This window comes from Pseudophryne corroboree, chromosome 7, assembly GCF_028390025.1.
Source record: "Pseudophryne corroboree isolate aPseCor3 chromosome 7, aPseCor3.hap2, whole genome shotgun sequence".
NCBI lineage: Eukaryota > Metazoa > Chordata > Amphibia > Anura > Myobatrachidae > Pseudophryne > Pseudophryne corroboree.
In genome coordinates this window covers 273,355,897-273,381,528 of record NC_086450.1, presented here as the reverse complement: position 1 = coordinate 273,381,528, position 25,632 = coordinate 273,355,897, and positions in this window count along the sequence as shown.

Sequence of the window (25,632 nt, the reverse complement as noted above, 5' to 3'; positions counted from 1 at the left end):
CCCCTCAATACGTTCAGACTTTTATTTATCAGAAGCATTGAGGTCTGTTTGTTTTTTCAATAAAGTATATGAGAAGGAAATATCTTTGTCCCCCTAGTTTTCTCCATACAGGAGCATCTACTCCTTTAATTCGTCAGAATCAATCCAACGGATTCACAAAAACACCCTGGTGTGACACTACAACACCACAAAAACATGTGATGCTGGACATAACAACAGCTGCAAGCGTGCCAGAGATATAAATCACAGATACAAGTGATCATCCACAGAGCAGGAGCTCTATGAAGAGCAAAATAGAAAACCTCCTAAAAGATGCAGAGGGAAATTTGCCAACTTTGACTGCAGTGAACCTCAATCCATAGAAGAAGCAAAGTAAAAAGCAGTAACTGGATCACGTGGGAATCAGCAACAAATACATAACTTACAGTTTTGAACAACAATGACACATGGACTATTGTGGATAGACTGAGCTACCACAAAACTGTCAAAACAAGTGGGCTTTCTGCAAGAATTTAAATACAGATGTAAGTCTTCCTACAAAGCCTAACTCACACCTAGAAATGTTGACTGTGGGGAAATCTCCCATGCTGCAAGGTACAGCACATTGTTCATGTTCACTGTTATGTCTATTATGTTTGATTTATTTGTGTACCAAGTAAACTTTGATTCAGCTTTCTTGAATGTTGAGCTAGCTGAAGAAATTTACATGAAGCTACCTGACCACAATTTTAATGTATTTCCAGTAGGAAAAGTATACTTGCTAAAGAAATCATTGTATGGGCTGAAGCAAAGTAGCCACTACTGGTACATCAAACTTGAAAGTGTGTTATTATAAATAATCATTATGGTAGGCTTACCATTGATAACTCTATTCCTCCTTAGTCCACAGGATCCACAGGATAACATTGGGATATGAGGTAGCAACAGTGGATTGGCACCAAAGGATCAAAGCTTTAGGCCTCCCAGAATGCAATGGGCCTGTCCCTATTTCCCCACCTCCTGGCTCAGGCAAGTCAGTTGTTTTCCAAAGCTCAAGGCAGCAGCATCATAGACAGCCCTAATCAGGCGAGAAGAACACACATGCACGCCCTTTCGTACAAGAAAGAAGAGGTTAGTGAGTGAAAGGATCCTCAAATCAGGTGCGTCAGGGTGGGATCCCTGTGGATCCTGTGGACTTAGAAGAAATAGTTATCAATGGTAAGTCTACCATAATGATTATTTCTCCTGCAGGGTCCACAGGTTATCCACAGGACAACATTGGGATGTCCCAAAGCAATTTAGTGGTGGGGACGCTCCTGATTGGACAGGAGAATCCTTCGCCTGAATTCAGCATCCTGAGCGGAAAAGGTATCAAAGGCATAATGTCTAATTATTGTGTTAATGGAAGACCATGTGACTGCCTTACATATCTGTTCTGCTGAAGCACCACGTTGTGCTGCCCATGATGGACCTACCTTACGAGTAGAGTGAACAGAGACATTAGCTGGAACAAGGAGATCAGCTTGAGAATATGCTTCCAAAATCATAATTTGAAGCCACCTCGCCAGTGTCTGCTTGTCAGCAGGCCAACCTCTCTTGTGAAATCCGTAGAGAATGAAGAGAGTGTATGTTCTTCTGATGGCACTGGTACAATCCACATAGATCCTTAAAGCATGGACTACGTCCATCGATGCATCTCCCGCAGAAAGGTTCGGCCCTTGGAAGGGCGGGACTACAATTTCTTCATTAAGGTGGAATTTAGACACCACCTTAGGAAGCTACCCAGATTTGGTTCTGAGAACCGCTCTATCTGGATAAAAAAATCAGAAAAGGAGGGTAACATAACAATTCCATTAAATCTGTAACTCTTCTAGCTGAAGCAAAAGCCAGTAGAAAGAGAACTTTAGCTGTCAACCATTTGAGATCCACTCACTTTAGTGGTTCAAATGGGGCAACTTGAAGGGCCTTTAGAACTAAACTTAAGTCCCAAGGAACTGTAGGAGGAACAAAAGGAGATTGAATGTGCAGTATTCCCTAGAAACGTGCACACATCCTGTAGGATAGCAATTTTCTTTTGGAACCATGCAGTCAATGCTGACACTTGCACTCTTAAGGAAGCCACCCTTAGATCTTTGTTCAATCCTGCCTGAAGGAATACTATGACTCTGGAAACTCTGAAAGACCTAGGATCAAATTTACGGTCACTGCACCATTGAATATAGGCTTGCCATATTTGGTGATAAATGTGAGCTGAGGAAGGTTTCCTTGCTCTGAGCATTGTTTGAATTACCTGTCGTGAGAATCCTCTTGCTTTCAGGATGGAAGTCTCAAGAGCCACACCATCAAAAACAGTCAATACAGGTGCTTGTGATAGCAAGGACGCTGAGACAGTAGATCTGGACGTTGAGGGTGTAGGAATGGAACATCCATCAACAGCCTCTGCAGATCTGTGTACCAATGTCTTCTGGGCCAAGCCGGAGCTATTAGCATCACGGTGCCCCTTCCTTGTTTTGCCTTTCGCATCACCCTGGATAACAGGGCGATTGGTTGAAACACATAGGCCAGACGAAAGTCCCATCTCACTGACAGGGCATCCACAAAGATCGCTTTGGGATACTTTGTTCTTGACCTGTATGCAGGAACTTTGTTGTTCTGATGGGACGCCATGAGATCTATCTCCGGTAACCCCACACTTGTTTACCAGAATTTGGAAGTCCTCTGGGTGTAAAGGCCATTCATTTGCATCTATGGCGTGTCGACTGAGAAAATCCGCTTCCCAGTTTAGGACTCCCGGAATGAACACTGCAGACAAGGCCGGATGATGAAGTTCTGCACACTTTGACGTGTGACTTACCTCCTTCATTGCATTTTGGCTACGAGTTCCTCCCTGATGGTTGAGGTATGCTACTGCCGTTGCATTGTCTGAGTGGATTTGGACTGGTTTCCACTGAAGGATGTCCTTTGCCCGAATAAGTGCCATATATATGGCCCGTAGTTCCAATATATTTATTGGCAAGCAACTTTCTTTCTTGGTCCACTGCTCCTGGCAGCAACTCTTTCCTGACACCGCTCCCCAGCCCTGAAGGCTGGCATCCGTTGTCAGAATTTCCCAATCTGATATCCGAAAGGGTCTCACTTTGTGCAGATGGGATGTCTGTAGCCACCAGGCTAATGACCTCCTCACTTACCAGAGGAAGGACCATAGACTGCGTTTTTATTGTCTGTAACGTTTCCAAATGGAATGATTTTCATCAGAGGCCTTGAGTGGAACTGAGCATACTCCATGTCAAATGTCGACACTATCAACCCCATCACAAGCATTGCTGCATGAATGACTACCTTTTGACTGTGTAGGAGCTCCTGAATCCTTGACTGAATTTTGGATATTTTGTTCAGAGGTAAATTTACTCTATGAAGACTCGAATCCAACACAGCCCTGAAGTGAGTCATCCATGGTGATGGGACCAGAGATGACTTTGCCCAATTTATGAGCCAACTGTGTCTCTGCAAACTAGCTATTATCTGTCACAGATGACACTGAAGCAATTCCTGTGATTGTGCCAGGATTAATAAATCGTCGAGGTATGGAAAAATCCTTATCCCATGCTGACAGAGATAATATGCCTTTACCACCATCATTTTGGTGAACAATCTGGGAATATGGCCAGTCCAAATGGTAAGGACTGAAACTGAAAATGTTGCTGGAGGATAGCAAATTCTACATAGCACTGATGGGACAGTGGTATAGGAACATGAAGGTAAGCATCCAGGATATCCAGGGATACCATAAAATCTTCAAGCTCCATGGCCAAAATAATGGAATGTAAAGTCTTCAAATGAAACCAAGGCACCCAAATGTACTTGTTCAGTACTTTGAGATTGAGTATGGGCTGGAACGACCCATTTCGCTTCTGGACTAGAAACAGGTTGGAATAAAACCTTGTCCTCATTGTGCAGGAGGAACTGGAATTATCACTCCAGACTGAAGCAACTTCTAAACTGCCTCTTACAAAGCCCTTGCCTTCGTTTCCACTGGTAAGTCGGGCTGGTACAAAAAAAACCTTTAGGAGGGTGTTTCTTGAAAGCAAACATATAACCGTGAGATACCGCTTCTTGCACCCAGGCATCTGTGGTAGACTGCTGCCAGATCTGTGCAAACTGAAGAAATTGGCCTCCCACCCAGGGGTGCTCCAGGTGGGGGCCCACACCATCAGCCTGATGGCTTTTCTTCTGATTTGGAAGCTGACCCTCTTATAGCCCAATGCTTTTTAGTCTTACCAGACTTCTCAGATTGAGACTGTTTGCCATAACCCTTTCCTTTTGCTTTTCCTTGAGTCCGAAAGGGCCGAAAAGCTGGAAATCTATGCTTGGATTTGTGTGTAGAAGGAAACTTCATTTCCTTGGAGTCTGCTACTAACTCCAAAATACTGTTTAATTCTTTACCAAAAAGAATATCTCCAGTAAAAGGCAAAGACTCCAGAACCTTCTTGGATTCTGAGTCAGCTTTCTACGTACGTAGCCAAACCGCTCTGTGAGCTGCTACTGCTGAGGCTGATGCCTGAGAGGCAATTGTACCCATATCTAAGGCTGCTTCTTCCATAAAAATAGCTGCCTGTTTGATATGTGCAATATGGGATTTTTGCTCTCTAGATGCCATTGAAAGGTCAACCTCCAAAGCATCAGCTCAGGCTGCCACTGCTTTTGCCATCCAGGATAAAGCCATGGCTGGTCTTATGATTGCTCCAGACAAGGAGAAAATGGTTTTAAGTAAACCATCTACAGTATTTTCATATCCGTGACATCATTTAATGATGTTAAAGGCAGAGGTAATGTAGATTTTCGCACCAGTTGGATGACATGTGTATCTACTTTGGGAGCCACCTCCCTTTTTAAAAGTTCCCCAGCCAGAAGAGGATAATGGGAATTCCATTTTCTTGAAATTCTAAACTTCTTACTGGGTTTAACCCAAGTCTCTTGCATAATTTCCGTCAGCTGTTCTGACCCAGGAAACTCAGTCCTAACTATTTTGGGAAGTTTAAACGCAAGTGTCTTACATTTTAACAAAGGCTCTGCTGCCTCCTCTAAGGATAAAATGGCTTTCATCGCACTAATTAGCTCAGGAATGTCCACTGAGCTGAGGCCTTCCTCCTTGTCTTTCTATGCAGACCTGAAGTGCGATGAGTTCTCATCCTCTGACAAGTCCTCATTTGAAACATGTGCAGATTGTGAAGATGTTGTTTCATGTCTATGTGATTTACTTACCACCAGCCTTTCAGCCTGTTTTTGTGGAGAGGCTGTCAATTCCTGTACTGGATGCGATAACCCCCAGGTGGAATGTTGCATGTAAGGGTTAATAGGGTGACCTATCCCTGGTATAGGAGCTGGCATTATCCACTCAGCTATACTGGATAATGTCTGTCGCAAAAGTAGCCCATGTGGGTTCAACTTGAATCTTTGCCTTCCTCGGATTATTCAAGAGGCTTTGTTGAAAGCTAAAACAATTTGCACATAATCCATTTTGAACCAGATTCTGAGAGGTTAACCCAACTTTGCAAGACAAACATGACATGAGTGTTGGTGCTGCTGTGGAGAGTGTATCCTCCTCACCCTTGCCTCTCTTAGACATGATAAATAAATCACACACCTTTACAGTGTTAACTACACAAATTGTGACTGCAATCACTTTAAAATTTGTTAAAGTGGCAAACAATCCGGTAACTCTCTGCTTTGCACCAGCATTGAGGATCGGAAAACACAGAAACTGACAGAAAATAGTAAAGTCAGCAATCAGACTAGCAATCAGTTACAGGTTATATATTAGTATAATAAGCAATATGAGCACATAATCAACTACAGAAACATTTCAACTATGTAGGAGAAACATATTACAGGTTGAGTATCCCTTATCCAAAATGCTTGGGACCAGAGGTATTTTGGATATCGGATTTTTCCGTATTTTGGAATAATTGCATACCATAATGAAATAGCATGGTGATGGGACCTAAATCTAAGCACAGAATGCATTTATGTTACATATACACCTTATACACACAGCCGGAAGGTAATTTTAGCCAATATTTTTTGTAAGTTTGTGCATTGAACAAAGTGTGTGTACATTTGCACAATTCATTTATGTTTCATATACACCTTATATACACAGCCTGAAGGTCATTTAATACAATATTTTTAATAACTGTGTGTGTTAAACAAAGTTTGTGTACATTGAGCCATCAGAAAACAAAGGTTTCACTATCTCACTCTCACGCAAAAAAGTCCGTATTTCGGAATATTCCGTATTTTGGAATATTTGGATATGGGATACTCAACCTGTACTGCATTACCTTATAAAGGAGTTTAGAGGTATTCAGTCGCACAGCGAAAGAAAACAGCAGCAATAGTTTACAGACTCATATGCATCAGGCATTTATCCAACTATTCATATCATAGGTAGATGGAGACTTAGGGGGTAATTGAGACCTGATCACTCGCTAGAATTTTTTGCAGCGCTGCGATCAGGTCAGAGCTGCGCATGCGTATGCACCACAATGCGCAGGCGTGTTGCATGGGTACAAAGCGGATCGTTGCTGTGCGATGGCTTTTACGAAGAATCGATTCACACAGCTGATCACAAGGAGATTGACAGGAAGAAGGCGTTTTCAGGGAGTGGTTGGAAAAACAAAGGCATGTGCAAGTGTTTGCAGGGCAGGTGTCTGACGCCAATTCCGGCCCCGGACAGGCTAAAGTGATCGCAGTGGCTGAGTAAGTCCTGGGCATCTCAGAAACTGCACAAAGTTTTTCTTGTACCGCTCGATTGCACATGCAATAGCACACTTGCACAGCTAAAATACACTCCTAGGTGGGCGGCGACTATGCGAATGCAGGACTGCATAAAACAGCTAGCGAGTGATCAAGTCTGAATTACCCCCTCAGTGTTGTGTCACCCGACTCAGGAGCGTGGGATACAGGAAGACTTCACCCCGCTTCCAGGATCGATCAATACGTTAGTGAACGCTGAGTGGATCCAGACGCTATTAGTGTACACAATCATCCCTATAGTGAACACAGACACCCAAGTGAACACCGACGCACCAGTCACACAGCCACCTATGCTGCGTCTGGGTCCTTTTAGATACACATACCTCCTAACTGTCCCGATTTTCGTGGGACTGTCCCGTTTTTTAGGACTGTCCCGCTTTCCCACTCACGGGCCACAGTGTCCTGCAGTGGGGGCAGTTGGGAGGCTCCTGCACTCATTGCTTTGCCTAGCATAGCAGCAGTGAATAGACGCTGTGCGCATGCGCACAGCGTCTATTCACTAGAGATGGAGGGAGAGGGGGCATGCCAGCAGCTCCCAGAGTGCTGGCCATGCCCCCATAGTGACGAAAAACGTGGGGCACCCCCTTTCCTATAGACCATGCCCCTTATTTGGGCAGATGCGGCTATGTCGCGCCGAAGCGTCCCTCCTCGTTGGGAGGTATGGATCTCAGACGGAAGCGGGAACTCAGTTCATGGTGGGAAACGAGGAAACTGGTCATGAACCAGGGGGAGGGGCGACCATGCTGATATCAGCCCTAGGGATCACGGCCTCATATTACCCCTGGAGCCTATGATCCCTGAGGCCTAGCGCTGGTGCACCCAAGGTGGCAACCACGTCAGTGACTATTCTCGCGTTTCCCCTACTAAGCGGATCCGATGCTTAACCTTCTCCCCGTGCTCCGGTCATAGCCTGGTAACGTCTGCTGACCTTGCTAGTACATCCTACACAGACGCCCACCAAAATAGCACTGTACATGTGGGTAAGTGTTGTCGTGACCCGGCGGGGAGTTGTTGAAACGACTCTTTCTAAGGTACGTATAGGACGTTTTTTAGAAAGATCGCTCAAAAAAAATAATAAGACTACAAAAATAAAATAAAAAATCTTATGGCTGCTAAAAACCAGCAGCCCATTGACAATGGTCTGGCTCCTGCTGCACTTAGATAGTTTGGTGCCAATCTGCTGTCGCAACCTCATATCCCAATGTTGTCCTGTGAATAACCTGTGGACCCTGCAGGAGAAATGTTCTTCATATGTTCTTCATATGTTCCAAAACTGATCACTGCTTGTACTACAAAAAAATAACTTATTCATCATAGTTGTGTACAGTGATTAAGCAGGCTGAGGGCTGCCTAAGCTTGAAGCCACATAAGTGCCCTAGTATTTGTGACTAATTGTTAAAGACAGGGCAGTGCTAGCCTTATTGATGTCATATTGGGTCAGGTGCCTTTGTCTGCCTATTAGGGAGATTGTAGGAGGAGTGTATAGTGTAGTACTTATAGGCAGGACATGGGGGCCATTTTTTTCTTTGCCATTTGGGAAGCAACTGAGTATACTGTATTCACTGTATTTCACTTCTGTGCATATTGTGTAGCCTGTTCCTCCTTTGTCTTCTCTTGTTACCCGCTCTCTCCCTTGTCCCTACTCGTTTTTCCCCTGCATTGGTTTTCTCCCCTCATTCCCCTTACTGCTGCCATTCGCCGTCTGCGTAGGTCGCCTCCCCTCCTGCCTCATCTGCCGTTCCTGCTGGGTCGCTGCGGGGGCCCTTCACTGATGGTCACTCCCCTCCTCTGGCCACTGCATCTGGCGGTGCGCGCGGCTTCATGGCTGTGCACGCCATGGACAGGGCTCCAGTGGTGCTGGCGCTTTCTCCGGCTGGGACTCCTGTAGCAGCCCTGGCCAGCGCATCGTGCAGCACCATGGGTCCAGGGGCAGGTGCTGCAAGCATTATTGTGGGATCCCCTGTGGGGGCCTGGTATCTGGGTGGGTTACTTTCCTTCCCCTCCGTGGTTCCAGGTGCAGCACCGGATGCAGTTGCTGGCCAGCCACTTGCTGTTGGTGGTGTGTCTGGCATGCTGCTTTCCCGTGCTGGCACTTCAGTTATTGCCTCAGCTGCCTTTGGGTCCCCCCTTTTCCCTGCCCAGCAGTCCTTAGGGGTTAATACGGGTGCACTCCCAGTTTCCCAGATCCTGCTGCCTCATTCCGGGGGCTTGTCACATGGGGTTGTTGCGCCATCTGCTGGCCATCTCGGGATGTTACATGTTGTGCCGGGCAATATCTCCCACGCATTTCCTTCGGGTTTACTGTCAGTTATGGGAGTGTCTGGGGCTTGGTCTGGAGCCCAGCATATCCCCATCATGAGTGCTGCCATTTTGCCCAGTTTGCCTGTGTCTTGGGCCCCCTTGTTTTCCCCTTATTTCCCTGCCATGTTATCTCATTCGCAGGGAGTACTGCCCTCGTGGTCTGCCAGGTAACTCCCGTGTTGGTTCCCCCCTCCTTTTCCAGGGTCTTTCCCTGGGGGATTTGCCCATGCTGCTCTTCAGCAGACTCCGTATTGGAATTCACATTTTGCACTTGCTCCTTATTCCCTGCCCCTGGGTTTTGTTGCCCAGCCACCTGGTATAGCCGCCTCCAGTCCAGCCGTCGGCTTACTGAGCAGGGCTTCTGTGGCCGTGCCAGCTCCTCCTTCCGAGCTTTCCCTTTCCTCTCCCCCCCATCACCTCCTGGCACCCCCTGCATCAGCCGCGGTTGTTCCCCCCCATCCCCTCCTTCTGTCTTCCTATTAGGTGTTTGTGATGTGAAGTGGTGTTTCACCTCCTGCTGTTTCCTCCGAGCTTGCAGCTGATCTTGTTTCCAGTGCCATGCGAGTGAGGTCGTCAATGCAGAAGAGCGAACTTTCTGGAACGGGTGAGGCTGGGGGATCCAGGGTCCCTGAAGAGGAGTTGCCCAGTCCCCCCCGCCATGGCCGAAGGTGTCAGAGGTCCTCCAGGAACCGGTGAGCTTTTTGTTACTTATTCCTCTTCCATCAGTTCAAGTTCTTCCTCTGATACAAGGTCTTCCGGATCCCCCATGCCCCCTCAAAAATTGGCTAGGCTCATTGCGCATCACATTCACAAGAAGGAAAGGAAAGCCAAAGGGAGAGACGCTGCCATTGCGGCTAACCCTTCCTTGTTTACGGAAATGGTCCATTGTGCGAACACAGCAGTTACTAGGGGTTTGCATAAAAGAATGAGGGACAAGATTAGGAAAGGCAAATATGTCGACATGTTCACCCTTACGGATGACATGAGGAAGGCATTTGATAAGGTAAAAAAAGTTAGGGGCACTGGTGAAAATGCTTATCATAATCTTCATCAGTGGCTTCGGGTTTCTTGGTCTTTTCGGCTTGCTACGCCGATACTAGGCCAGCCAAATATCATAATGTGATCAAATATTTGTTCCTAGTTCATGAGATGTACTTAACCTCCAAGGGTTATGCTTGGCGGGAGTATAATGAGAAGTTCCGTTGGAATCAGGACGGCAACCTGACCTTGCCCATGGGTTTTAAGGATATGGAGGTGTGGCTTGAGGTAACCAAACACGGCAAGCCTCCGGTAGATTTTCAAGGCAGTAAGCTGCCTCTGGGCGTCGCCCAGGTTTGGCCACTGCAGCTAAGGGCAAGTGTTTTGCCAATAATGATGGCAAGTGCGTCCGTAGTAGCAGTTGTCGTTTTCGCCACTCATGTAATGTGATTTCCCCCAGGTGGTTTCCCGGAAGGTTGAGTCTGAGGTGCGATTGGGATGCATGTGCTGCCTTTTTTTCGTTCCCTCCTTTGCCTGGTCTATGTGTTCCCAAAAAGGCCCCGGGTCAGTTTCCAACTCATTCAGCACTTGTCCAACCCGCACGGGGGTTCCGTGAACGATGCTATCCTGACAGAAGCCTGCCGCGTTAGGTACCAATCTTTTGACGAGGCCCTTCAGATAGTTAAGGATCCTGGCCCTGGTGCCCTGATGGCCAAACTGGACATTGAGTTCACGTTTCGCCTACTTCCGATTCATCCCGATTCCCTGCTGTTTCTGGGTTTCCGTTTAGGGGGACGTTTCTATGTGGATAGGTGCTTGCCTATGGGGTGTTCTGTCTCTTGGGCCTACTTTGAGAAATTCAGCTCTTACATTGGTGTATTCAGTCGGCTTCCGTTCACCCGGGGGATGCCCATTACTTAGATGATTTTATCTTTGTAGGTCTAAGGGATAGTTCGGTTTGTGATGATGTTTTAGGCCTCACTCAGCAATTGTCCAGTCTACTTGGGGTCCCCATGGCCCCTGATAAAACTGAGGGTCCCACCGGTTGTCTTAGTTACTTGGGGATCAAAATCGACACGGCGGCCGGTTGCTGCCGTCTACCTGCTGGTAAGGTTCATAAGCTCCTGGGCCTTATAGATGAGTGTCTCAGCAGACGTAGGGTCAGACTCAAACAGGTCCAATTGTTGCTTGGTTCTTTCAACTTTGCATGCAGGATCATCCCCATTGGGCGGGTTTTTTGCCGTGAGCTTGAGAGGTCCACGGCGGGTGTTTCTAGGCCCCATCATACCGTATACCTGTCTCGCGAGATCAAGGATGATTTGTGGGTATGGTCTACTTTCCTGGTATCTTTAAATCGGGAGGTGTTATGGCCATCCGAACATTGTTTTAATAGTTCCCTACAACTTTTTACGGATGCTGCTGGTGGTTCAGGTTTTGGTGCCTTTTTTAGGACCGAGTAGTGTGCTGCGCTTTAGCCTGTTTCATGGGTTTCGCGTGGTTTTACCAATAACTTGTTTCTTCTGGAACTGTTCCCGTTAATTGTGGTGGTGAAGTTGTGGTCCACTAGAGAAACAAAGTGTGTGAGCAGCCCTGCGCTACCAAGCTCTATGCTGCTGGTCTGTAACTCATGGGCTTTTCCCTCATAAAACCCAAAAACACAAATACATATGGAACAAAAGATGGTTACAAACTAGCGCTATTATAAAGTATTAAAACTTTAAAACGGAAAACTTGAAGTGAGAATCTCCGCATCCAGAACACCATTCAGCTGTTTCCCCGCTATCAGAAAGAGACTCACTTTATAGTTCTATCTCGCTTTCCTATAAAGGTATCTTTCAGTCGGTGGGTATCAGGTGTCTGGTCACTTAGGGTAAGCTGGACTTTTAGAATGTCACTTACATTGTTATCCTGTCTCGCGTGCACATAAAGGTATCTTTCGTATCTCTCACGAAGCAGACGGCAGGAAACAGAACAAACTCGTTTTTCTGGTGAATGTCCACGATTTTATTCATCCGATAAAAACAACAATCAGATAAAATCATTGGCAGCAACTTCAACGCGTTTCAGGGATTCCCTCCCCTTCCTCAAGAAGTGATTTGGCCATTCTGGTTAACCCAGATATATTCAGATTTAAAAAAGTCACATGCTGTGTTTCCACCAATCATCCATATAGCCATTCTACACAGATGTTACAATTAAGTTGCCCAGATACAAGCAAACTTCAAATTCGGCAGTGTGATGTATATATGTGTACATTTTTACTTTTCTAATCGTTTATACACAATAAAATATAATAAAACATTATTTATAACAGGGAACAGATTTATGACATTCTGGCATCGACCGTAGAAAATCAATATCTATATCAGTAGCTGTCCGTCCGTACACATAAAGCAATGCACTCGCTAAGTCTCAAACTATTATTCACAAAGTTGTCTTTCTCTCCTTCAGGAAAACCTGTGGTCAGAATATACAATCTATGGTAGATCTGCTGTGCTGTTATAAAGCAATCTACCTGTGGATAAACCTATGCCTGCGCTACCGACAGACCTGCTATACTATAACAAACGGATAATAAGTCCATTGTTATTTGCGAGCGCTCATATAAAGCGCTGTAACCATTTGGTTGTTTGTAGCTAAAAGGATCAGATAGTGGATGCCAGAAGGTGAGAAAAACAATTAATACGGTTATATATATAATCTGGACAAACGCAAGGACATCACAACATTAAAGACGCTAGTTCTTTATAGGTGTCCAGATCTTCATATTGTCGTCTTTTTAGAGAAGTTGTGATCCTGTATAGTCCGTATGTCCATATAAGCGATTTTCATAATCCACATGGAGCATATGATTTTAATTGCAGTAATTCAAGGAACATAAAAGATAAGAAAAAAGAAAACTTTAAGCATAACATGATATATGAATAGACTTAATATGTATAGTAGTTACAAAAACCATTTCAGTTTGTCCGACCGGAGCATTGTTTTTCGCTGTGATAACTTAGGGGTCATGGATGCTCCTCTCCCCAGGCCTTGCGCTTGTTGTGGCATTTGGTGTTCAAATGCCTGAAACACAATATTAATTTCACGGCTAAACATGTCCCGGTTGTCAACAATAGGATAGCGGACTCTCTTTCCCATTTTGAGTTTGCAAGATTTCGGGAGCTTGTTCCTGAGGCGGCGATGTTTTGTTTGCCGTGCCCACCCTTCCTGTGGCAGCTCATTGAGTCGTTTGCTGGGTGAATTAGGGGTACAATTTGTTGCTTGGCTGTGCGCATGTGTAGTGGGTTCAGTTTTCAGGCCAATATGGTTTTTGCTTTCTATGTTATTTATTGCATAGCATTGCGGTTTCCCACCGTTGAGTGCCTTGCTTCTTTGTCTTTGCGTTTTTCTTACAGGATGTCAGTTTGTACTGAGTTGGCGGATATACTGTACCTGTTGCCTTTAGTTTTCAGTGCTGCAGAGAGTGGGACCTATCCTTGCGGATAGGGACAGCTGCTCTGGCTGAGGCTTCGGGTCTTCCGATGGCGGCTATGCCAGAGCCTGGCCATTTGAAGTTACGAGGTTTGCAAGTGCATATATCTTGGTAACATTTTGTTGAGCCTGTTGCGTTTACCCAAAAACGTAGATTACCCGTCAGTTTTTGAATGGCTAGCATTCAGGAATTGAGGGTGTGAAGTGAATTTTTTTTATTTTCGTCCGAGGGGGCCGGATTACAATTGGCACACTCACGGTCCACGGGAGGCTTTTTGAGATTTCTCCTTCACTTGGGTTTCCCTTCTGTTGTTGTGTATTATTGTCTAAGTCTGAATTGCTGCTGATGGATACAGTACCTCGGAACAGATTTGGCTAGTTGGCCATGCTTACATTTCTTGGGCGGAGAGGCATCCTATGGTGGGACAAATGGCTGACTTTTTTGGTAACTGGGTAGTCAGATGGTTAGGTGTGAGGGGTTTGCATTGGGTTGGTTTGCTTCGGCTTCTTTTCCGTCACGAACAAAGGTGGGGCCGGTGGATCATCAGTCACCTTGGCAGAAATGACATGGGTCGAGTTAAGGGCATCGATCTCATCCTAAGTGTCAAGATGGATTTGGTGGCTTTGCGAGCCTCTTGGCCTTGAGTGAGAGTGGTGTGGTCAGATATTATTCCCAGTTTTCACTGGCGGGGTATTGTTTGCTTCTCTGCCAAAGAGAAAGTTCATAAGAAGGATAATTCTGTGGTGTCTGTGTATGTGAAAGCCATGGGTGGCTTGGTAGATCGGCATCCTCTGCTGGTCCTTTGTAACTCCCAGTTTTATAGGGAGGACCGTGTTCACCTTTCCCCTGCAGGCATTTGTGTGTTTTTGGAGAGCATTTTTAACTGTTTGAATGGTTAGTTTATGGTTTTTGGTTTTCTTTTGTTTGGATGGCGTTCTGTGGTTTAGGTAAACCTTGTTGTGGTGGAAAGTCGCTACCAACCAGCGGTCAAAAGTTTACATACGTGGTCATTGTGGGGTATCCCCTTTTGGTAAGATGGTGAGTGTGTCCTCCCCCTACAGGTGGACAACGGATGTTCCCGTGCAGTTTCGTCCATTGCTCTGTGTTATGCACACCAGTGCCTGCAGGAAAGTACTGGTGTCAGAACTGTTATGCACTCCAGTGCCTGCTGGAATGTACTGGTGTTTGAACTGTTATGCAAAACAAACGGACTCACAGACAGACTGGGGAATATGACATAACGTACACAGAAGGTGATAGGGTAACAAAATACACACAAGGGGAACAGAGAAGCCCAGAGGCTAAGGAACTGGGTATCTCCCTTGTATTAGAACTGCTCAGATGGGAAAAGCAAGATGTTGTGTTTTAATACGTAGAGAACCCGAAATGCTGTTGCTAAGGGCAACAGCAAAACCCTAAAGGGTTACCAACGGGTGTGGCAGTAAACTCCTTGGTCAGAGATGGAATGATAGACACAAGGAGAGTCTCCACAATCCTAATTCTCATTTGCAGTGCACAGGTTCAGCTTACTGCCACTAAACTGACCCCTGACACCTAGCACAGTGAGACAGGATTAGACAGGCAAGTCTTAGAATACAGCCGCAAACTTTCTAAGTTCACAGAGTAGTAACAGAACCCCAGCAAGCTAAACGACTGACTCCAGTCTTACTGCTAGGTCTGGATTTGCAGAGTGTAATACCAAATCCCTAGGCCTATTTGCAGTAAGCAACAAACAAATACAAAGCTACACAGTACTGGTTAACTTTCAGGAACTGACTAACCAACAAAGATTCAGCAGCATCTGCTTACCCTGAGAAGAGGCCTTATAAAGCAGGTGCTGTCCACGCCCCACTCAGACCTCACAGACTGTGAGCACAAAAACCAGCACCGGATCCCCTGCCGTGCACAGAGCCTATAACCACTGCACAGCAAAAGACCCGAACCGGAGTATCAGCTGCGCTCAGGTTACTCCGCTAGCACTTGTCTCCCGGTTGCCATGACGACGTGGCAGCACAGGGCAGGAGACCCTAACAGTACCCCCCCTCTGACAAAGGGGTCAAAGAACCCCTACCACCGGGTTTATCGGGGAACTGCGAGAAGAAAGAGCGTATCAGTCTGGGGGCATGAAGATCACAACTGCGCACCCACGACCGCTCCTCCGGGCCATACCCCTTCCAGTGCACCAAAAATGACAGCCGACCCCGAACCACCTTGGAGTCAAGAATCCTTTCAACAACAAACTCCCTCTGGCCACATATCAGAAGAGGGGAAGGTCTTCCACTGGAAGAAGGATTACTAATCGCCCGTTTTAAAAGGGAACAATGAAATGTTTTATTGATACCCAAAGAACGGGGCAGATCTAACTGAAATGCCACCGGATTGATAACCCTGGTGATCTTATAAGGGCCAATGAACCGGGGGCCTAACTTATGAGATGGCTGTCTCAACTTCAAATTCTTGGTAGACAACCAGACGAAGTCTCCTAATTTGAAGCTGCAGGGTCTTTTCCGCTTATCAAAAACCCTTTTGGTCACTAATGACACAGACACAAGGGCTTTCTTCACTTTCCGCCAAATACCTCTAAGGACCGAAACCACAGAGGAACCACCAGGCGTGGAGTCCAGGGGGTCAAAAGAATTGGCCTTAGGATGATGCCCATACACACAAAGGAAGGGAGAGATCCCTGTAGCAGAGTGAGCCGCGTTGTTATAGGCAAACTCCGCCATGGACAGATGAGCAACCCAGTCAGTCTGACACTTAGAGACATAACACCTGAGGAACTGCTCCAAGGACTGGTTCACCCTTTCAGTCTGCCCATTAGACTGCGGATGGTAGCCTGACGACAAGCTGACAGAAATCTGGAGATCGGAACAAAATGCCCTCCAGAATTTGGCCACAAACTGGGATCCGCGGTCAGAGACCACATCAAGTGGCAACCCATGGAGACGCACAACATGCAGCATAAATAATTCAGACAGGCATCTGGCCGATGGCAGCCCAACCAGTGGAACGAAGTGCGCCATCTTCGAAAACCTGTCAACGACAACCCAGATGGCTGTCATCCCCGAGGATTTGGGCAAGTCCACCACAAAATCCATTGAAATGTGGGTCCATGGCTTAGATGGGATAGAGAGTGGATGTAATGGGCCAACAGGAACCCCTCTAGGAGTCTTATTTCGGGCACAGATGTCACATGCCCGAACCCACTGATCCACATCCTTAGCCACCGAGGGCCACCACACCGCCCTAGATAGCAACTCCCGAGTTCTGGCAATACCCGGGTGACCTGCCGACTTCTTGGCATGGAATTCCAGGAACACTCGCTGTCTTAACCTAGGAGGCACAAACAAAAGACCTACCGGAAGGTCTGGAGGAGCCTGCTCCTGTGCTCTAAGGACTAATGATAAGAGGTCCTGGGTAATGCCCACTTTAATACATGATGGGGAAACAATGGGCAACGGCTCCTCGGTGGTCTCCTGGATTGGAGCAAAACTCCGCGAGAGCGCATCAGCCTTGATGTTTTTTGACCCAGGGCGATATGTTATCAAAAAATTAAAGCGAGCAAAAAACAAAGCCCATCGTGCCTGCCTGGCATTGAGACGCTTTGCTGACTCTAAATATGCCAGATTATTATGGTCAGTGAGAATTGAGACCACAAACTTAGCCCCCTCAAGCCAGTGTCTCCACTCCTCGAGTGCATCCTTAATAGCCAACAATTCCCGGTTACCTACGTCATAATTCATCTCGGCAGGCGAAAATTTACGGGAAAAGTAAGCACAGGGATGAAGGCGATTATCAGACACTCCCATCTGAGAAAGCACTGCCCCAATACCCATCTCAGAGGCATCCACCTCCACCACAAAAGGACGCTCTGGATCTGGGTGTCGCAGCACCTTGGCCGAAACAAATGCCCTTTTGAGACGGGCAAAAGCCGCTTTAGCCTCACAAGACCAGTGAGCAACATCCGCCCCTTTCTTAGTGAGTGCCACCAAGGGCGCCATTATAGACGAAAATCCAGCGATAAATCGTCTATAAAAATTCGCAAAGCCCAGGAAACGCTGAAGCGCCTTCAAACTAGTAGGCTGCACCCAATCCAGGACTGCCTGTACCTTGGAACCCTCCATTTGGAAACCTTCTGGGGAGATAATATATCCTAGAAATGCGATTTGCTGAACTTCAAATTCGCACTTCTCCAGCTTCGCCCCAAGCCGGTGGTCTCTGAGTTTCTGGAGGACTAAGCGTACATGCTTCCGATGTTCCTCCAGGGAATGGGAGAAGATTAGGATGTCATCTAAGTATACAACTAAGAATCTATCCAAATATTCCCTGAGCACATCATTCATGAAATCCTGGAAGACTGCCGGGGCATTACAGAGCCCAAAAGGCATCACCAAATATTCATAATGCCCTGAGTGGGTATTAAAGGCAGTCTTCCATTCATCCCCCTCTCTTATTCGGATTAGATTGTACGCACCGCGTAGGTCAATCTTAGAAAAAATGGTGGCAGTACGAAGCTGGTCAAACAAGACCGAGATGAGAGGCAGTGGGTATGAGTTTTTAATCGTGATACGGTTCAATTCCCTGAAGTCGATGCAGGGTCGCAACGAACCGTCCTTTTTACCCACGAAGAAGAACCCCGACCCAACTGGAGACTGTGAAGGTCTGATAAATCCCTTAGCCAAGTTCTCCTGAATGTACTCTGCCATAGCCTGAGTCTCAGGACGTGACAGGGAGTACAACCTGCTCTTGGGAAGCTTAGCATTTGGCAACAAATCAATGGCACAGTCATAGGGGCGATGGGGAGGTAGTACCTCTGCAACTTTTTTGGAGAACACGTCCGCAAAATCTGCATAACACCCTGGCAATCCTGGCAAACTTAGCTGCGAGAGCCTGACTGGAAGGCTCAAGCAACTCCTGAAACAATCAGTACCCCAACTAAGAATCTCCCCAGAGACCCAGTCAAATTGAGGATTGTGGGCCCTTAACCAGGGTAACCCCAACACCAATGGGGCAAAAGTACAGACAGTCACATAAAAGGACAATTTTTCACAGTGTGTGGCTCCAATAAACAAAGAAATCTGTCTAGTGCAAGAGGTAATTTTACCTTGGGATAATGGTTCCCCGTTTAACCCACAAATCTCAATTTCCGATGCCAAGGGTACTAAGGGAACAGAGTGTTTCAGGGCGAATTGGCGGTCCATAAAAACCCCGTCGGCCCCACTGTCCACAAAGGCTTCAGTCTTGACAGTTTGACCGAGGATCTTCAAGGTCACCGGAATGATAAAAGTCTTCTTGGGAAATTCTGACTTCTGGCCTGACAGGATATTTCCCATCACCCTCAGGCCCTGAAGTTTTCCGGCTTTTCTGGGCATGATACTACCACATGACCTTTATTCCCACAGTACAAACACAACCCCTGCTGTCTCCTCCGCGTCTTCTCACGCGAGGAGAGGCGGGTAGCCCCAATCTGCATAGGCTCCTCGGAAAATTCCTCAGAGTCTGAGGTTCCCTTGGGAAGGAAGGAAATCTCAGTCTCCCTTTCAAGCCTACGCTCTCTCAGCCGTCTATCCACCCGGATGGATAACTGCATGAGCTGATCCAAGCTATCAGGCAAGGGATATTGTACCAGTTGGTCCTTTATCTGGTTAGAAAGACCTCTTCGGTACTGGTGTCTCAGGGCTGGGTCATTCCACTGGGTATCATGGGCCAACCTCCGAAACTCCATACAGTAAACCTCAACTTGCCTTCGCCCTTGCTTAAGGATCGAAATCTGAGCCTCGGCTGAGGCCGTCTTGTCAGGGTCATCATACAACATGCCCAGTGCCGCAAAAAAAGCATCAACACTTTTAAGCGACGGACAGTCAGGCTGCAACCCATATGCCCAGACCTGTGGGTCTCCTTGTAGCAAGGAAATCACTATGCCCATCCGCTGAATCTCCGACCCAGAAGACTGAGGCCTAAGCCGGAAGTATAGCTTGCAGCTCTCCTTGAAACAAAAGAACTGCGAGCGATCTCCAGAAAAACGATCCGGGAGATTTACTTTCGGCTCCTTAACCCCTGCAGGTGCTGCTGCTGCGGGAGCTCCGCCAGCAGCCTGGGAGGTGTGCATTTTAATGGACAAATCATTAAATTGTCGAGTCAGGACCTGCACCTGATCGACCACCTGTTGCAACGTATTTTGAGGGGTATGCTCCATATTCCCACAAAATTTCAACAGGAGTATTAGGCTGCTGAATATGTTATGCACACCAGTGCCTGCAGGAAAGTACTGGTGTCAGAACTGTTATGCACTCCAGTGCCTGCAGGAATGTACTGGTGTTTGAACTGTTATGCAAAACAAATGGACTCACAGACAGACTGGGGAATATGACATAACGTACACAGAAGGTGATAGGGTAACAAAATACACACAAGGTGAACAGAGAAGCCCAGAGGCTAAGGAACTGGGTATCTCCCTTGTATTAGAACTGCTCAGATGGGAAAAGCAAGATGTTGTGTTTTAATACGTAGAGAACCCGAAATGCTGTTGCTAAGGGCAACAGCAAAACCCTAAAGGGTTACCAACGGGTGTGGCAGTAAACTCCTTGGTCAGAGATGGAATGATAGACACAAGGAGAGTCTCCACAATCCTAATTCTCACTTGCAGTGCACAGGTTCAGCTTACTGCCACTAAACTGACCCCTGACACCTAGCACAGTGAGACAGGATTAGACAGGCAAGTCTTAGCATACAGCCGCAAACTTGCTTAGTTCACAGAGTAGTAACAGAGCCCCAGCAAGCTAAACGACTGACTCCAGTCTTACTGCTAGGTCTGGATTGGCAGAGTGTAATACCAAATCCCCAGGCCTATTTGCAGTAAGCAACAAACAAATACAAAGCTACACAGTACTGGTTAACTTTCAGGAACTGACTAACCAACAAAGATTCAGCAGCATCTGCTTACCCTGAGAAGAGGCCTTATAAAGCATGTGCTGTCCACGCCCCACTCAGACCTCACAGACTGTGAGCACAAAAACCAGCACCGGATCCCCTGCCGTGCACAGAGCCTATAACCACTGCACAGCAAAAGACCCGAACCGGAGTATCAGCTGCGCTCAGGTTACTCCGCTAGCACTTGTCTCCCGGTTGCCATGACGACGTGGCAGCACAGGGCAGGAGACCATAACACTCTGCTAGAGTAAAGGGTGGTGAGTCCTACACAATGCGGTTTATGTTGTTAGGAGGCGGTGGTAAGTGTTCTCCTAGGTTATTTGGTATTATTCTAGTTGACTAGTGCTGGTGAGTTGGTAGCAGCTTTCTTTGCCATCCTCCAATAAATAGTTAAATTTAGGTCAACAAACAATAAATGCCTGTTTGACCTTTTAAATCTAGCAGTTGGTGTCCGTGACGTTATTTCTTAGTGCTTAGTTAGTTTAAGTATATATGTTTAAGTGTGTCACAATAAAGTTATGGGCAACTTATTTGTTACTTGCAGGGCAAAAATGCCAGATAGCTGAAGTGAAGATGTGGATAAGTGACAGTTTCAAACTGAAAGAACTAGGGCCTGCACACCAATTGCCGGGTCTAAGAATTGCACAATATATGAATGCTGGAACTGGTACTGTCAACCAAAAAGATTACACTGAAACTACAGTATGCTCAACAAATCTAAAGTGACGAATGTTAAACCTGTCAGTACACCAATCAACAAGAGTACAAACATAATAAAATCTGTGTTTGAATCTTTAAAGGCAGAGTAGAGTGCCTGAGGCAATTGATACAGCAGCTGTGTCTTTGGAAGCAGCTGCTGTTCAAAAATACGCTAATGTTGCAAGAGGTGTTGATGCCCAGGCTGATGCTGGCAATGTAGCATATGCGACACAAATGTCACAAGACTGCCTGACATTGCTTGGAATGGAGAGACCAATTGCAAGCTGCTGGACAGTAATGTGTATAAGGTGGAGACGCCAACCAGGACAACTTGTGAGATACAGTAACAAGAATTGGATCCAGGTATACTATCTGCAGTGTAGGGGCAGATGCACATTGAACACTATATTGATGGAGGGGAGTGGGCACATTCGGAATTATACTGATGGGGAGCTATGTGGCACATTGCAGAGTATCCTGATTAAGGGGAGGGGGAGGCAAATTGCACACTATGGGGGATTCAATTTGGAGTTAGGTTTAACACGGTAGAAATCCTTGCTTACCTTGTGCCCAATTTTGGATTACCAAGGGTATGTGTGCTCTCGATACCCATGGTATCTAATTCTTAAAACGTGGTTGCAAGGTTTTCAGGGATGAAAACCCAGCAGTGCGTGGAAATAAATAAAAAAAAAATGATACTCACCTGTCAAATGGTCTCTGGTGGTCCTAGCGGATCCCGGTGTTCTCCCCTCTATTTTATAACTGGGGTGAGGGCTGCTGGGAGGTGCAAGGGCTTCTGGGAGGTTCAAAGGCTGATGGGAGATGTAGTTCTCCCAGCGGCCAGCTTAGGGGGGATTACACTATATGGGGGGAAGGGGGTGGTCACATATACACTGAGGTTCATACACACACATCCATGCACTTACAGACACTAATACAACATTCACACACCTTTCAGCTGATGACTGAGACACAGCTCTCAAAAGTTGGATACAGAAGACACCGCTTCGGAAGGTGAGTAATTGCAGACTAATTAAGCTAATTGGAAACATCCAATTGCTTAATTAGTCATCACGGGGGTTGCTGCTGGGGTGCCAGAGCAAGTCGATTTTCGGAAAATCAGACTTGCTCTGAAGGTGCGAGAAAAAAGACACGGCACTGCAGGGTGTTTTGAATTTTCCATCTGCAATTGAATTCCCTCTATGCGGATGGGGAGGGTGAAAGCACATTGCACAGTGTACTCATTGAGGGCATGGTGGAGGCAGAATGCACAGTTTACTGATTGAGGGGAGGGAGGAGGCCCATTGTACACTATGCTGATGAAGGGGCAGGCACATTGCACAATATTAATGGTGGGGAGATGGTAGACATATACTAAAGAGTTGGAGGGCACATTGGACATTATATTGATGTGGATGCAAATTGCAGGCTATACTGGAGGGGAGTAGCATATCACAGGCCCCTACATACAAACTACATGTAACATTGAAGGCATTCTGGACATTTTAGAATTACATGCAACTGCTGCATTCTACACATAGGAACAGTGCAGAAAGATTACTCAGAACACTTATGGAGCAGCAGCAAAGGCAAAACAAAGTATGCCCAACCACCAGAAGTGACTGGCAGGGGGGGGGGGGTGGAATTAGGTGCTGAACAGACGTTCCAAAATATTATTGCCCCAAGTAGTTAATTTGACCCCTTCATATTATTGATTATTATACTGTCGATTTATAAACATTTGTTTTACATTTCTATTGTTTAGTATTAAATATTACCTCATTCAAGTCCTGGCCAATATACAGTACATAGCTGATTCAGCATGTAGTTTGAGCAATCTTGCCAGCCAGAGGCACCCTTCTTTTGTGGGAATACTGTATTTTGGATGGTCAGTGGTGGATTCAGGGGGGAGGACACATACCCCCATTTTTTTGGCATTTAGTCTTCATGATGTACTTCCAAGATATAAAAGCTTGATCATGCTCCGCCTCCCTGTGTGCCTGGCAGATCCACCTCTCTGTGCTCCTTTCTGCAGGCTTGCTCATGACAGGCGTGAGTATGACATCATGCAAAGGATCGAGCCAGGCTGGGCGATGGGGGAAGGGGGGAGGGACAAAGGGTACATTCATAACAGGACCAGAGGTTCTGGGTCACAAAAATGGGGCCGTAGCACATAATTATGCTTTTAAGTGTACAGTCCTGACTTTCAGTTCTGGCGTGCATAGAAATAACTGGTCAGCCAAGAAGTCTGTGCTGAATGTGTCCAGCGCTAACTTTGGGTGATGCTGGCTATTAGTGCCCACCCTGATATTTGTTTACTTCCTGCCTGGAGGGTACCAGTAGTGACCATGGCAGCGCAGCTCCACCTGCACCCAGTTCATCCCCCCTCCCTCCCCATGATGTGTGCATACCTGCCCTGTGGTGTGGGAACCATGGGATACTTCCACTCCATCCACACTTCTGCCCTGGGGTGTGAGCTACTATAGCCAGCCTTGAACTGTAGCTCCATGAGAACTGCAGGACTTCCACTCAACTGATTCATTCCACCCTTCTGATAAAGTCCTAATACAATTGGATGGATGAAACACATTAAGGATTCCTTTCTTTTTGGACATCCATTGCTGTTCGTGATGTTCAGAAATGTTTTACTTTTCAAACTAAAATGTATGTTTGGATGTGCATTTATTAAATGATTATATGTCCAGTGCTCCTGTGCCGCATATTGTGTTACAGTATATAACTCCAGGAAAATAATGGAGAACAAAAATTTAGAGGATAAAATAGGGAAATATCAAGAAGAACCATTTCCTCCTAGTGCTGAAGCTGCTGCCACTAGTCATGACATAGACGATGAAATGCCATCAACGTCATCTGCCAAGGCCGATGCCCAATGTGATAGTAGAGGGCATGTAAAATCCAAAAAGTCAAAGTTCAGTAAAAAGACCCAAAAAAAGAAATTGAAACGGTCTCAGTAGAAACGTAAACTTGCCAATATGCCATTTACGACACGGAGTGGCAAGGAACGGCTGAGGCCCTGACCTATGTTCATGACTAGTGGTTCAGCTTCATATGAAGATGGAAGCCCTCATCCTCCCGCTAGAAAAATGAAAAGAGTTAAGCTGGAAAAAACACAGAAAAGAACTGTGCATTCTAAGACGGTATCACAAATCCCCGAGGAGAGAACAAGTGTGTCAGCGGTTTCGATGCCTGACCTTCCCAACACTGGACAAGAAGAGGTGGCTACTTCCACCATTTGCGTGCCCCCTGAAAGTGCTGAAAGGAGCACCCACAGTCCAGTTTCTGATATTCAAATTGAAGATGTCACTGTTGAAGTACACCAGAATGAGGATATGGGTGTTGCTGGTGCTGAGGAGGAAGTTGACGATGAGTATTCTGATGATGGTGATGTGGTTTGTTTAAATCAGGCACTGGGGGAGACACCTGTTGTCCGTGGGATGAAGAAGCCCATTGTGATGCCTGGGCAAACTACCAAAAAAGCCATTTCTTCGGTGTGGAAATATTTCTCCACAAATCCGGACAACAGGTGTCAAGCCGTGTGTTGCCTCTGTCAATCTGTAATAAGTAGGGGTAAGGATGTTAACCACCTAGGAACATCCTCCCTTATATGTCACCTGCAGCGTATTCATCAGAAGTCAGTGTCAAGTTGTGAAACTTTGGGTAAGAGCGTAAGCAGTCCACTGACACCTAAATCCATTCTTCCTCTTGTACCCAATCTCCTGCAAGCCCCACCACCAACTCCCTCAACGTCAACGTCCTCCTCAGTCAGGAACGTCAGTAGTACTGCAGGCCATGTCACTGGCAAGACTGAGGAGTCCTCTCCTAACCAGGATTCCTCCGGAGGATCCATGAGTGGTACTCCTGCTATTGCTGGCGCTGCTATTGTTGCTGCTGGGAGTTGATCGTCATCCCAGAGGGGAAGTCAGAAGTCAGAAGACCACTACTTCCAGTAAGCAATTGACTGTCCAACAGTCCTTTGTGAGGAAGATTAAATATGACAGCAGTCATCCTTTTGCAAAGCGGATAACTGAGGCCTTGACAGCTATGTTGGTGTTAGACGTGCATCCGGTATCCGCCATTAGTTCAGTGGGACTTAGAGAATTGTTTGAGGTACTGTGTCCCCGGTATCAAATCCCATCTATGTTCCACTTCTCTAGGCAGGAAATACTGAGAATGTACAGAAACGTCAGAAAAAGTGTCCTTAGTATCCTACAAAATGCAGTTGCACCAACTGTCCACTTAACCACAGACATGTGGACAAGTGGAACAGGGCATACTAAGTACTATATGACTGTGACAGCCCACTGGGTAGATGTATGGCCTCACGCAGCAACAACAACAGCAGCGGCACCAGTAGCAGCATCTCGCAAACGCCAACTCGTTCCTAGGCAGGCTATGCTATGTATCACCACTTTCCGTAAGAGAAACACAGCTGA